Source organism: Mus caroli, chromosome 7 (assembly GCF_900094665.2).
Source record: "Mus caroli chromosome 7, CAROLI_EIJ_v1.1, whole genome shotgun sequence".
Lineage (NCBI taxonomy): Eukaryota > Metazoa > Chordata > Mammalia > Rodentia > Muridae > Mus > Mus caroli.
In genome coordinates, this window is record NC_034576.1 from 106782352 (window position 1) to 106797449 (window position 15098).

General features: G+C 40.3%; 2 pseudogenes; both read right to left on the reverse strand.

Moving 5' to 3' along the window:
- Positions 1–1457: 1457 nt before the first annotated feature.
- LOC110298014 lies at positions 1458–2336 on the reverse strand (annotated as a pseudogene).
- A 701-nt stretch (positions 2337–3037) lies between these two features.
- Positions 3038–11173, reverse strand: LOC110298015 (annotated as a pseudogene).
- Between the last annotated feature and the right edge of the window lie 3925 nt (positions 11174–15098).

A 15098-nucleotide genomic window follows, 5' to 3' on the forward strand; every position in this document is an offset into this window, starting at 1 on the left:
TTTTTTAAAGATTTATTTATTGATTATATGTAAGTACACTGTAGCTATCTTCAGATACTCCAGAAGAGGGCATCAGATCTCATTACAGATGGGATGGTTGTGAGCCACCATGTGGTTGCTGGGATTTGAACTCCGGACCTTTGGAAGAGCAGTCGGGTGCTCTTACCCACTGAGCCATCTTACCAGCCCCCTTGAAGATCTATTAATTTGAACATTTTTATCTCAAGTATAAATGTAGATTTATAATTTGATAAAAGTAAAAACACCTGTGAGTTTATACTCCAGGTATTCTCATTCTTCAAACAAAGCATGACCACAGTTTTGAATGGGCTGCTGCATCCCTGCCGTTTCTTCTGGAATGAACAGCCATTACTGATTCAGAATGGTGTTTGCAAGCAGATTGAGCTACCACTGTTGATTTCTGTGGTCTTAACTGCTGATATCCTGACAGTGCAGACAGATTCACCTCAAAGAAGTATTTCTAAACAGGTCCACATCCTCCTGTGCTCTATTAACCTTTCCTTTTCACGGTCTGGTGGGTGATTGGCTAGAGGGGAGGTTAAAGCACCTAAGTACCCTTATTAAAGTGGGTTTGAAAAATTTAAGCTTACAAAGGAGTCTTATTTGGTACCATTTGAAATATTTCCTTCTTAACTATTTGATGAGGCACAAGCATTGCCGCTAAACTGACTTTCTGCTAAGGCCCATTCCTTAGCGAGATACCCCTACACATAATTTTCAAAACTACTAGGCAAGCTGCAGAAGAACTTTCATTTATCTTTTATGAGTGACAGAAAGAATGGGGCTGTGGAGACGTGACAGAGTTGGGGCATGAAGCTCCATGATGGGGCACCTTCTCAGCATGCATGAAGACCCGAATTCTGTCTCTGGCACCACAAACCAGGTAGATCTATCAGAAAAAACTGGGGTTTGAAGACTTGAAAGTCTTCAAACTTATATTGGGGCAGATTATATTGGGGCAGAATATAATCTAATGCTGCAGACTGTACTTCAGTACGTTTATATATGAGTGTACAAAGAAAACTACAATTCAGGAAAGGTTATTTGAGTTTAGAAATATATGTAAATATGTGCTAGTATGTATATACTAAATATTAACGGAGCAGCCCTTCCTAGAACTTTCTCAAGGCAGAAAAATTTAGACACAGTTGGCTGAAATTTACTATAGGTTATATCTGGTAAATCATGAAAGCAAGGGACAAGGCCATATTCAGATTCAGGATACATTGTGGGCAATACTCAGCATATGCTTTCACCAGAATGGATCTGTAGCTATAATACGACATCCAACAAGAATAAGAAACTCTTATAATTTGAATGTGAAATTTTCTCCCAGCAGGCATGAAATCACATCCAAGAACAATCAAGGGAACAGAATCCATTTGAGGTAAAAGTCGCTCTGCCTTTATTCCCATTCAGGGGCCTCTGTCACAGGTCCCCAAGGCATTGTTAACCATCATGTGGCATTCTTTTAATTGTTTTCCAACATCGGTGGGTGGATCAGAGGTGCGACTTCTTCTAAAGATGAAATAGCTGTTTCTTTGGGAGTATCGAAAATGATGAAGTATTATTGCACTGTAAACACAGAAAGAACTGGATCAAGGAAATGAGTCTATAATGGCTTGTATTTAGAAAGGAAAGTCATTAAAATGGAAGGACCAAAACCAGGAAAAGTAGAAATGACACTGGAGCTCAGGCACATGAGATACACCGGACATAGGGCACTGCATAGATATACATGAGGATAAGAGGGTGGTATGCATATTGTCATTGGCATTGAACATTCAATCGGATTAAAATATGGGTTGACCGTATCAGGGAAGGAAGGGTCATAGAACCAATAGATGAAAGCTTCATAGGTAGAAACATCATAAAACTAGAGAGTCCAAGCTTCCCAGTGCAGGAAAACTCCAACATGACTGAGAGGACCAGACAGAGAGAGGGCCAAGACACTGGAATTGTAGGTGACAGGACACTTATCAAAGGCATTGTACACAGACCTATTCTTCATCCCTATAATCAAGCAGCCATATTTAGACTGATAAGTTTCATGCTGTATATCATCATCATGAAATTTGGCATTAGGGAACATTTCATTCATTGAACAAAGTTGGGGTGCAGCATGTGGTCCATGACTTAATCCCAGGAGTCAGGCATCACTTCTAGACATGTCTACTTCCAGGTATTGCTCCCCTGAGCCAATAGTTGGATATCCTAGGACAACAAAATGATAGATCTCAGAAATTTGCAAATTCCTTCTATAGGAATTTGTATGCTGCATTTGCCTTTTTCTCTTTGTTAATGACAATGTTTGCCTTTTTTTGATATAGTCACATGAACTGCAGAAAAATGAGACACATTAGTTAAAAGTCACATGAAAGACAAAGCATAACCTTATTTGTAACTTAAGGAACAGAAGCTAAATGAGAAAGAGAGAAGAAACATGGAGAAGCCTTGTTTAAATCAAGCAGAGGCAGATTGCTGTGCATAGTGGGAGAAGCAATGCGAAACCTGAGACTTAACAGAGAAATAAACTCTGGAAGACATTGAGAGGAGAGGGGTTCATGGTGCTGTAGCTTCTCCTTACCCCAGTATCACTAGACATCATGAGCCCTGAAGTGATGAAAAGTCACAGCAATAAGTACAGTGAAGGAATCAAACAATTAAAGCCTCCCCCTCTCTCTCCTTTAAGATTTATTTATTTATTATATGTAAGTATAATGCAGCTGTCTTCGGACTCTACAGAAGAGGGAAGTCAGATCCCATTATGGATGGTTGTGAGCCACCATGTGGTTGCTGGGGTTTGAACTCAGGACCTTCAGAAGAGCAGTCAGTGCTCTTAAGTGCTGAGCCATCTCTTTTCCATATGAAAGGAAGGTTTGGAAAATCTGATATAGTATTGGATGAATGATGATTTCTCACCATATACAATGACATCACAGGGACACACTATCTGCTCTCCTGAGTCCCTCTACCCACATTCAGAATCCTTATTTTCTTCCATATGCAGCTCAGCCACACCTAGAACCACACAATGAATCACAGAATTTAGCTGCCCTTACCTTGAAATGATTGTAGCATGCTGTTCAGATCCGGAGCTTGGAATGTTCTTTTCTGGATCATTTGGGGCTGTTTCAGTCTCAAGGTCTGACTCCTAGGGATAAAATATTCACCTCCACATCTCAAACCTTTGACCTTTTAAAAATGTTTTTAACTAGATATTTTCTTCATTTATATTTCAAATGCTATCCTGAAAGTCCCCTATACCCTCCCCCTGACCCGTCCTGATCCCTGGCATTCCCCTGTACTGGGGCATATAATCTTCGCAAGACTAAGGGCCTCTTCTCCCAATGATGGCTGACTAGGCCATCGTCTGCTACATATGCAGCTAGAGACACGAGCTCTGGAGGTACTGGTTAGTTCATATTGTTGTTCCTCCTATAGAGTTGCAGACCCCTTCAGCTCTTTGAGTATTTTCTATAGCTCTTCCATTGGAGCGACCTTTGACCTTTGACACCACTGACTCCCTATCATTCTAACCATAGGTATCCTTGAATTTTCCTAGGAAATCTGAGAAGAAAAAGAAGATAGACTACTAACTCCAGAGACATAACACACTCATGACCCTGCCCAGTTACTTCATGTTCTCTTGTTAGGATGACAAAATTTGGAAAAGGAGACAGGAAAACACGCTTAGGCTGACATAAGCTCCACATGTCAGGATGAAGCCTGATGCTGACAGATGGGATGTGACATTTTACGCACAATGGAGAAGCTTTCCACAATCCTGTGACTTATGTGGTGCACCTGCAGCCACTGTTTCACTGCAGAAATATTGTGCCCACAGAGTCAAGTCTCTTTTTTTTTAAAATCTAAATACAACCACAAGGGAAATCTGGATCTCCTCTATCCCCAGGAGAAATGCACAAACACATAGGAACTATTCCCACTATATAACTCTGTGAATGTTGCAGACACAGAGGACATACTGTAAATAAGATAAATCTACAAATTAAGCACTTCAGTGTAGATGCACAGCTAGATACAAGCCCATGGCGTGGACAGAATGATGGATCTACAAGGAATCTGAGAGTACCTGTAGCTCCATTTGCTTCAACCCACTATTGAGCCTAGCTCTATAACTCACCATAACCCAGTCCCCTAAAACAGAACCTAATCTGTTCTCAGCAGTTACAAAACATCCAGAGCCCGCCTTTCTCCTCCCTCTCTTTCTTCTTCCTAGAACTTCAGAATAGCATTATATGTAAATTCTGCAAAACCCAAGATATTTATTCTAGTTGAATATCAAATAATTCTCACCACACAATAGGGCTATCCTTTCCTATCAGCCCAGACATACCTTCTCAGGACATTATTCACATTCTAGGGAGAAGCAGAAAACACAGTTAATATGTTCTTTTTGTTCTTGCAAATCCTGGTCACACTCTTACTGGCCACAGAGGCAAAGTCAGAAGATAATCACGTCAGTCACCCACTCTCCAAAACATGAAATAAATATGACCCATGGTTCTTTGTTTGACTCTTTTTTGACTTATACTACCAGGCACTGGAGACCAAAGATGGAGAAACTAGTTTGAAAGCATACATAGGTTTTGATGTACTTACTCATAAACACAAAAAACACATGACCTTTCTCCTGCTACTTGTTAGGTATCCATTATTTTACTTCTAATTCATATGTAGAAGAAGCTGAATTCCAAATTATTTTAGTCATTTAAATATGAGTTGCTATATTAATATTGAGGAAGCAAAAAGGATCAGAAGCTTAGGACATTAATATTTAAAACCAGCTAACCAGGTCTTTCCTAACCCCACCTGCCTTGTCCCTCCACTTCTATTTTCCTTTTCTTTCTGAACTGTCCTGGCTAGAAAGAAGTTGATCTAAAGAGATATGTGGGTCTCTCAATTTGACTATCAAACCATTGAAACAAAGACTCCAGAGAAATGAGGATATCTTCAGAATCTCATATTCCTCTATTAAGAGGAAGAACTGGTCTCCTCAAAATATTTTGAACAGTTGTAATGACTTGTCTGACCACTTTCAAGTGTGACACTCTAACACAGATCATGGTGGGAGAATGATGGATAGGACCACACCTTGACTTGGACTACACATATGTGCATATTCTTGGCTCTCTATTTAAACTTTGTTCTCACTTAGGGAATCTGAAGATAGACAGAAGGGTTCTTAAAATCTTTGTTTTACTTTCAAATGTGTCTCAGTTTAGTAAACCTCCTTTTAATATTAATTTGGATCTTTTATATTGGCTTATTGAGAACAGATATCAAGACCTGACTGAGCAGGTCCACTTTGATATATTAAGTAGACATCTCAGTTCTCCATTTGTTCAGGGTTTGAGACCTCTGTCAAAATTCTTGTATGTTTGGGTTCTGCTGGATGTTGGTAGATATATGTGAAGTTCTTTACATTCTTAAAGAACTTTGCCCCTCTCTCATCCCCAAAGTTAAGAATTTTCAGTAGCTCCTTGAGTGTGGGTGAACTTCCTAAGCAAGTCTATTTTCATGTTTGAATTTGGCTTGCACAGTTCTTAGGCTTGGTGTCAAAACTAATCTTATTTCATATGAGCTGCTGCTAAGCTGTATCCAGAAGACAGTGTTTTCCTTGTAGTCATCCATCACATCTGGCTCTTACACTCTTTCTGCCCCTTCTTCTGCAATGATCCCTGGGCCTTTGAATTAGTGGTGCAGTATGTATGTTCTATTTAAGGCTGGACATTCTGCAGTCTCTTGAACACTTCACCTTGCTGGTTTTGGGTTTCACTCTGTAACCCTGCTGTCCTGCAACTGACTACATAGACCAGGATGGCCTTGAGCCCACTTAAACTTCGTTTCCTTCTGCATCCCAAATGCTGGAATTAAAGAGGTGAGCCAGCAAATCTGAATCTAGGTTAGGAAGATTATAGTTATTTTGTTTGTTTGTTTGTTTCCATACCTAAGACCCTCTCAAGCCCTGGGAACACAGGATACCACACATGGATTTATTTTATATAAAATTAATCCACAAAATCTCATAATAAAAGAAAACTTTCAATGAAGCTAATTATCCTAGTTATAGCTGAATTCAGATTCTCAAAATTGTCCTCATGAAGAATGTCCTCAGTATGTTCATGTATGCTGAATCATTATTATAGTAGATAAAATAGTGAGACAATCAGAGAATTAATCAGCAGATGAATAGATAAAACTGATGTGATCAGCATATTTTAATATTTATTTAATATTAGGCATCTGAAACCAAGAAGCCTTGCCATTTGTGGTAACTTGTTTCCACTCAGAGAATTTGTTATACTCACCCGGATGGAAATAGAAAAAAACATTAAATGATATTTTTGAAATATGTGTCACGTACACATTTGATATCACAACAGTAAAGATTACAAGAGGGTCATCGGGGGCTTGAGGCAGAGAAAAATGAGCAGATTCATTAGTCAAGAGATAAAATTTCATGGTTATGAAGTGTTTTGGCTGTACTTTGTATGTGAACCAGCTCATTTTAGACATAGATTCATAATTCTATCTAATATGAACATTTTCAATTATAATTAAATGAACACAATGGAAATATATTGCATAAAGGAATATGAAGAATTTCTAGAACTAGCAAGGTCTAGAACCAACAATATGAAGAATTTCTAGAACTCGCAAGGTCTAGAACCAACAAGATTAACAATTTAGATGAAAGAAACAAATTCCTACAGAAATATTCGTCAACAAAAAATGACTTTGGTATAAACTATTTAAAAATGTGATAAAGATCAAATACACTACCAACTTCATACCTCCGTAGATAAAGAAGACACCTTTTCATATCAGTAACTGGAAGACAGTCAAGGAAACCTCTCTGAGATCCTGCATGGAACCCCCACATACAGCTTCCTGTTCCACTGGAATCAGAGGCAGTTGGGGGAAAGTCTCAAATCATCACATGGAGAAACAACCTCTACTACTTTTAATTTCTGGTGAAGTGAGTAACTTGATGGTTGAATATGTGCTTCACACATGCTCAACAATACAGTAGAGTAATAAATAACCATGATGTAAGGATTTCCAAGGATCAGCTTCTGTACTGCATAACTATTAATAAACCAATAAAATGCAATTTATTTCTCTTCGACATTCATGCATGCAGCAGTTCCTCCAGACTCTGAAACTGACTCAGGAAGAGCTCACTGTCACTACCAGGAAGACAACAGCAGCAAAGAGGGAGGGCAATCGTTTCCTGTCTCCTGACTCTCAGAAACTGGGTCTTCCTGCAGTCTTACCTGCAGCATTTCCATGGTTGAGAACTCCAACTGATGTTCCACATCTGAGATGAGGTCTCTCACCCACTGCCTCTGCTGCACCAGCTCATTTTCAGACTCTTCCAGCCTTTTCACAACCTCTTCCTTCTCTTCCTTGAGCCTATGCAGCTCCTCATTCTCCTTGGAGTCCAGGAGGTCTCTTAATCCTTTAAACTGTCTCTGAACATTTTCTACATTGCTCTGTATTTGGTTCTTCATGGGTAAGAAAAGAGAGAGGGATGCAGTCTTTCCAAATGGGAATAGGAGACAGAGAAATACTGGTCTGGGAGGGGAGGTTTCACAGGGAGTTGAGCTTGGGAAAGGGAAGGGATTCTTAGGGAAGCATGTGTCCTCTTTTAATGTCTCTTCAGACATTGCAAAACAAAGATCTTAGGTCATTTCTACCAAGGTCACCAGATCCAAAGTAGGATGGCTGAGTGAGACTCAGTTTTCATACAGGTGCCCTGTTGTGGATTGGTTCTAATGTATTAATCCTGCTCCTGAAATCACACAGGGACCGCAATATCCGCCCCCAGTTGGCTCTGATTGAGAAATGAAGTTGCCAAAGGCTGGGCAGGGAGACAAAGGTGGGACTTTTAGGATTCCTGGGCGAGAAATGCAGAGGAAAGAGGAAGAGGGGATCCGGCCATGACAAGACCATAGTCAGACCAAGCCGGGAAGGTCCAGAGGACTGAGATGGTTGAAATGTAGCTATAAAGGGGAAAAAGCACCCCCGAGAGGGCTGCCCAGTAGGGTCCAGGGCAGCAAAGATAAAATATAGATTTAGTAAGTATTAATTCAGGAATATCGGAGGGAAGTGTGTTAGCCATGTGGAGGTTCAGGAATGGCCCAACCATTGAGGTAGTCAAGGCATAGTAAAATATTAAGGTTGCTTGAGATCCAGAACACGGGCAGGTGGCAAGAAGTGCGCATGTTCAGGCTGGGAGCATAGGGTGGATTTAGCAGTTTACTGCCTCAGAGTGCCTGAAACACTTTTCCCATTTACAATAATCCTCGTTCCTCCTGTGAATCCCCTTGGGAAGCTAAACCTCAGCAACACATATGCGGCCTGTTCCCAAGCATATTTCCCAAACAATGGGAGTTTCAGAAGCCACCACAGGAGTAGGACCCAGCAGCCATTCTGACCAAGCATCCTCCATGGTGCCAGCTCCTCACAGAGCCCAGCTCAGGTGTGATACACTGACTCTGCATCTCCAGCCGGGGGAACCAGTTGGGAGGAGTATCAAAGCCTCTTGGCCTCATCAACTCCCAGGAAGTAAAGACCCCAGAGCTTCTTGCCCAGGTCCCTCTTGGGCATCAGACTCACTCCCTTAAGAAGGGTCCCACTTGCCTCCCAGTCAGCTCTCTGCTGTTGAAGGTCATCCTGCCATTCATCACACCTTTTCTCATTTTCCATCAGCTTCTGCAGGGCTGCCTGCAGCTTCTCCTGTGAGAAAGAAATTGTAGCAGAGTCAAGTTGTATGATTAGTAGGAAACTCTTCTGGAAAGTCAGGAAGCCTAAGACTATTCTTTCTTTAAAAAGCTTGTGTCAATATTTATATACATAAAATATGTAAATTTTTTATTCCTCTCTTTTCATTTTTGATTTTACTAAACATGTAAATCTTAAGTCCAGATCTCAATCAATACTTGTATTAATACAGACACAATCTCCATTTAGACAAAGACACAGAAATCTCTCTTGGTCCATCATCCCACCAAGTATATACCTTTTATTTTTCTTCCAGGATCATAGAACCAGGACACTTCTGTAAATTTTTTGATTTTTTTTCACATAAGTATATACATATATCATATGCCCCTTCCATGTCCTATTTGACACCTGCAAATTCTTTTCTTTTTATCAATGGGTCTTACTATGTAGCTATGGCTGGCCTGGAATTCCTATTTAGACAAATGTACTTCTGAAATTCAGAGATCCAGCAGCATCAGCTGCCAGAGCTGTGGAATGGAACAGGCATCAACACAATGGCCATGTTTACATTTCTTTTTCTTTTCCTCTTTTTAAGTGCATTTTTTTTGTAGTTAAGATATATTTCTTTCACTGAAAATAGATTTTTTTCATACAGTGTATGTTAAAGGCATCTTGTTAAAAAAGATTTTTATTTATGTGTACAACCTTTATTTGCATGTATGCCTGCATGAAAGAAAAGGGCATGATATACCATTATAGTTGGTTGTGAGCCATCATGTGGTTGCTGGGAACTGAACTCAAGACCCATGGAGGAGCATCCAATGCTCTTAAGTGCTAAGCTCTTATTTCAGTCCCTTGCAATATTTCTGATTAAGGTTTCTCATCCCATTACTCTTCCCCGTATCACTCCACCTTCCTTCCCATCCAATTCTACACCCCTTATGCCTCTTGTGGGAAAATAAAAAGGCATACAAGGAATAATAACAGAATAAAAATAAATATAGTAAGTTAAATAAAAAATACATTGTAATATGACAAAACAAAGAAACCAGAAAAACAGCTAAATAAAGAGCACATGAAGTGCACATAGAGGGAGAGACATACAGATTCCCAACAAGGGAATATCATAAAAGCTGTCACCATAATATAAAAGCAAAGGACTTAGAAGGATGGGGGGAAAAAACTCTGACTTATCGTTATGAGAGAACGAACCTCCTCCAAATAAGGGCTCAGTGCATTTTGTGCTGGCTATCTGTCGGTTGCTGGGCATGGGGACCTTTCTTTAAGGATGGTTTATTTCCCCAGTGTGACTCCCTTGGAGAAAAGTAATTTTTCAGTTCAAGTAGCTATCAGTTACACATGTTTCAGGATTAGGCGTGGGGATGTATGTCTACTTCTCCTTCACGTTCTAGAATCCCATCTGGCACAGTCCCTTGCAGACCCTCTGCATGAATTTATATTTGGGCTTCAAATCAAACAATAACAAAAAACAAAGTTCCAACACAGAACCTGCCTCTGTGTATTTTATTATGGAAACCTTTCTCTCTTCCCTGACGTTTCACCTGCCATGTACACATTCTTTTTACTGCTGTGTGCCATGTGTTTACTACCCTGTTATTTAAAGTCTCTTGACTGCATTTGAGGTCCTTCTACTGAATTTGACATTAACATTGTAAGGAGATAACCATGGAATAAATCAGGAGCTGTTCTGCTCCTGGACATCACCTGAACTTCAAAGAAACAGTTCTAAAATATTTTTTTCTATCCTAGTGTTTGTTGTCCAGGTAGATTTACTTACACTTCAGTGGAATAAATCATCATGTCTTTTTAGGTCTCAAAAGTTATAAAAAGAATGGAATGACATATCAAGTTTCAAGTCTATCATATGCAGGTAAGTACCCTGTCACACAAAGTGGAGCTTTCCCATCTGTTACTGTTTTATGCTTTGTTTCCTGTACCCTCCTGCTTCTTACCTTGTACTCATGGTCCACCTCTTCAATGAGAGCTGTTTGGTGACCATGGTGCTCCTGAGATCTCTCACAAACCCAGCAGATGGCCATCATGTCCTTCCTACAGAAGAGCTGGAGTTTCTCTCCATGTTGTGCACAGACGTTCACCTTCTGCTCCTCCTCTGGATGGACTTGAATCCCTTGAGCCTCTCAACTATATTGGCCATTTGTCGATTAGTTCTCAGATTCCCAAATGGGACACGAACTCAGCACACAGGGCAGCTGCCCTCTTCTGTGTCTCTGCCTTTGCTGGACTCATAGTTCAGTGTGATGCAGGCTCGACAGAAGCTGTGGTCACAATCAGTGCTCACAGGTTCCTTCAGGAGCTCCAGACAGATAGGACAGGTTACCTCGTCCTTTATCATCTCGAGGACTGATGAGGCCATTGTTGCTGTAATCCTATTTCATAGCACTTCTGTTGAGGTGCCTATGTGATAAGGATGGAGAAACAGGGCCATGTAAGAAATAGAGGTTCCGAATGAACCCTGTGCAGAAGTCAAGGAAGGACTACAATGACAAGTTAAAAAAACAAAGGAAGAAATATAGAAGGGGTTTAGTGACATTCATCATACTCTCAAGTTATACTCTTAGGTTATCCCAAATAACAAGTTTCATGCACAGATTGTCATTTCACTTTTATGGAAATGCAAAAAGAAAGTGTTTCCTTTCAGCAACCTTGTGTAACCTTTCTTCCTTCCCTGTCTTTCTCAGCACTATCTTCAGTGTTACAAATACCAAACTACTCATGTCTCTGCCCACTGAACTTCCTCTTCTCTCAGCATTAGTCAGTGTGACTCACTCTGATCACCTCCTTACAAGTTTCTTACCAGAAATACCTAGTGCTGACCTGTAATGTAATCATTCCCATGTCCTGATGCACATACAGAATGATTTCTCTGATTGCCATCTAATAAAAGAGTACATTTGTGTTTGTTCACAGGTTACATTAATCTCTCCACTAGATGTATAGGGATGATCACTTAAGAAAGACATTTGTCTTCAATACACTGAGAAGATGAAAATCATCCCTCTGGAGTCTTCTTTCTTAGATGCTTGCTCTAACACATATTGGTCACCAAAGAAAAAAAGTGGTGGCCACTAGGAGACAACTGGTAGCCAGAACAGAGGTTGTGTGGAATTATGACCCTAGTTACTTGGTATTCTGAGGAATCTTGTATCTGCAAATGTTAAGATTTTATCATGGTAGAGAAATTTGGCAAAAACATTGATGGGTGATACCAGGTACGTATGCCAGCATGATACTGAGTTCAAGACCATATCAAAAACTATACTTCAAAGGATACAAATTTTGTGCCCCCAATAACATGTAATATTAGTTCAGCATGAAAAACCAATGGACAAGTCACACCACACTGACAAACTGAAGACAAGAAACTCCCTGCTGGCCAGGTGATAACGTTGAATGCCTTTAAGGCAGGAGGATCTCTGTGAATCCAAGGTGAGTTCCAGGACACCCAGCATTACACAGATACCTTGTCTCATTGACACAACACTCAGTCTCCACAAAAGAAACTCTTATCATTCTTTGCCTGCGAAGTATTTGAAAATATATGCTGTTTTTCAGGAAAAGCATTTCTAAAACTGTCTAGAAATAGAAGTAAATGTCCATATTGGTAAGCCAAAAATGATAAGCCCAGTGCTAACATATAACAAAATTGGGGCCATAGAAAGCCTTCTCTTTAAAATTGTGCATAAAACAAGCAAACTTATTTTTTCACCTCTATTCATCACAGCAGGGCAAGTACTTGGAATAAGTGAAAATTGAAAAAACAAAATAAAACGCATGCAGCTAAGAGTTGTCTTACAGATGAAAGAAAAGCCAAAGAGCTCAGTAAAGATGCAAGTTGTAATATCACATATAGAAAAGTCACGGGCTGGAGAGATGGCTCAGTGGTTAAGACCACTGGCTGCTCTTCCAGAGGTCCTGATTTATAATCCCAGCAACCACATGGTGGCTCATACCCGTCTGTAACGAGATCTGACTCCCTCTTCTGATGTGTCTGAATACAGCTACAATGTACTTATATATAAATAACTAAATCTTAAAAAAAAAAGCCAGTCAGTGGCGGCGCATGCCTTTAATCCCAGCATTTGGGAAGCAGAGGCAGGTAGATTTCTGAGTTCAAGGCCAGCCTGGTCTACAGAGTGAGATCCAGGACAGCCAGGGTTATACAAAGAGACCCCGTCTCAAAAAGAAAAAAAAAAAAGGAAAAGAAAAGAAAGAAGAAAAGTCACAAATAGTGAGTAACCTGGAAAGGAAATGAAGAAGCTGGGTTTGTTGGTGCAGGCCTCTAAATCCAGTTTCTTGGGAGGCTGAGGGCAGAGGATGGCAAGCTCAATGCTATTATGACTCTATTGAAAACAGTGATAAATTGGAACAAAGGGAAAGTTCTGGAGGGATCCTCGAGTGGCCAGAGCACAGTCTACTCTTGCAGAGATCCATCGCTCCGTTCCCAGCCCTCATGTAGCTTTCTCAGCCCCTGTAGCTTCAGTTTCAGTGGATCTTCCAGCCTCTTCTGGCCTCTGTAGGTATGACATGCATATGGTGCAGAGATTTGCATGCAGACACACTATTTACATAAGATGAAAATAAATGAATAAACAACTTTAGGAAAAGAAATAAGAAGAATAACTATATTTATGAAGTCATCAAAACCAAGAATGAACATAATAGGGAAATAATCACTGTAAGATGAAATATCTGCTCACAGAACTATAAAAATATGGAAAGAAATTGAATTTGGTGCAATTACATGAGGATACCTGACCTCTCGGGCTTGAATATTGTTACAATGTCTATAGGAGGGGCTAGACAGATGTTTCATGGGTTTAGCTCATTGGTAGCTCTCTCAGAAAACCTTGATTCTGTTCCTAGTTCTTCAAGATGATTCAGAACTTTCTGTAACTGCCACCTTCTTTCAGCATCTCTATGCACAGGGCATTCAAGTGGTGAACAAACACATATCCAGTAAGACACTGATACACATAAAATAACATTAAATCAATAATGAATAAAATGAATCAAGAAAATGCCATACTTAGGACTGGAAAAAGGGCTCAGTGGTCAAGAGTGCTTATTGTTCCTACAGAAGATCCAGTTCTATTCCTGGCAGCCACATACCACAGGTCCCATCAACTTACCTGTAACTGCAGCTTCAGACAACCAAGCACACCTCTGCCACTAGAGGCTCTCCTTCCCTTCAAATGTATATTCACATAGGCAGACATACACATTCACAACTCAAAACAAAGTGTGTGTGTGTGTGTGTGTGTGTGTGTGTGTGTTCTGGACCAGTAGTGTTTTACCATATGTGTATATACTCTCTGGTTCTTGGTTACCCAAGCAGTGTCAGGTAAGGGTTCCCTCTTTTGAGTGGACCTTTAGTTAACTAACACATTGCTTGACTGCTTCCACGAGTTCTGTGCCACCATTGTCCTAGTGTATTTTGCAGCAGAACATAATGGAGGCTGGTTAATAGTACAAGTAAATGGAAGGAAGCTGCAGAAAGATTAGGGCTTCCAACCACAGAGACAGAAGCAAAAGGAATGCATTCATAGAATCATGGGTAAATATACTATTACACAGAGAAACCTTAAGCTCTTGTTTCCAAACACCACTCTGGCTTAACTTGTCCTAAGGGAGGAGAAAGTGCCTGTCTTGAAGCAAGAGGTTCTTGGTGTAACTCTAAATTAAAGATGAGAAAGAAGAGTCTGAAGTTCACCTGGAAAAAATAACAGGACTTCTCCAGTTTTTGAAAGCCATCCTCTTCAGGCTACCCCTCTCTCTTGCTCTCCAACCTCACAACATTCAGCAGGAGGCCAGCATTATTTATTCCCAGCCCATTCTCATTTTCAACTTAAACTCACCAGAGCAAAGACAGTGTTTTCTTATAAATTCCTCCAAACTCTGCACCCTAAAATTGTTCTCACGTCTTCAGACACCAACCGAGAGACCCAAACTCTGTGGAGAGGAGAAAATGGAGGCCAAAGACTATTTCCTGAGAATTCAGTCACTAAGTTGCTCTCTGGTGAGCCAGGAGAGAAATGAAAGTTCAGACTTTAAAGGTAGGAACTGAGAAAGAGGAACTTTTACCAAACTACCAACCAATAGGGTGGTACCCCATCATTAACTGGGGTTTTACCACCAGAGGGAGTCAGCTCTGCCTTCCAGTAATTTGGGACATTTTCAGAGCTACAGGAACTTGTTATGTCACTTGTTCAGACTCATGATACAATCAACCAACATGTTCCTGCCCCTCTGGAAATCTGCCAGTGATGGAAAGAAAGCCT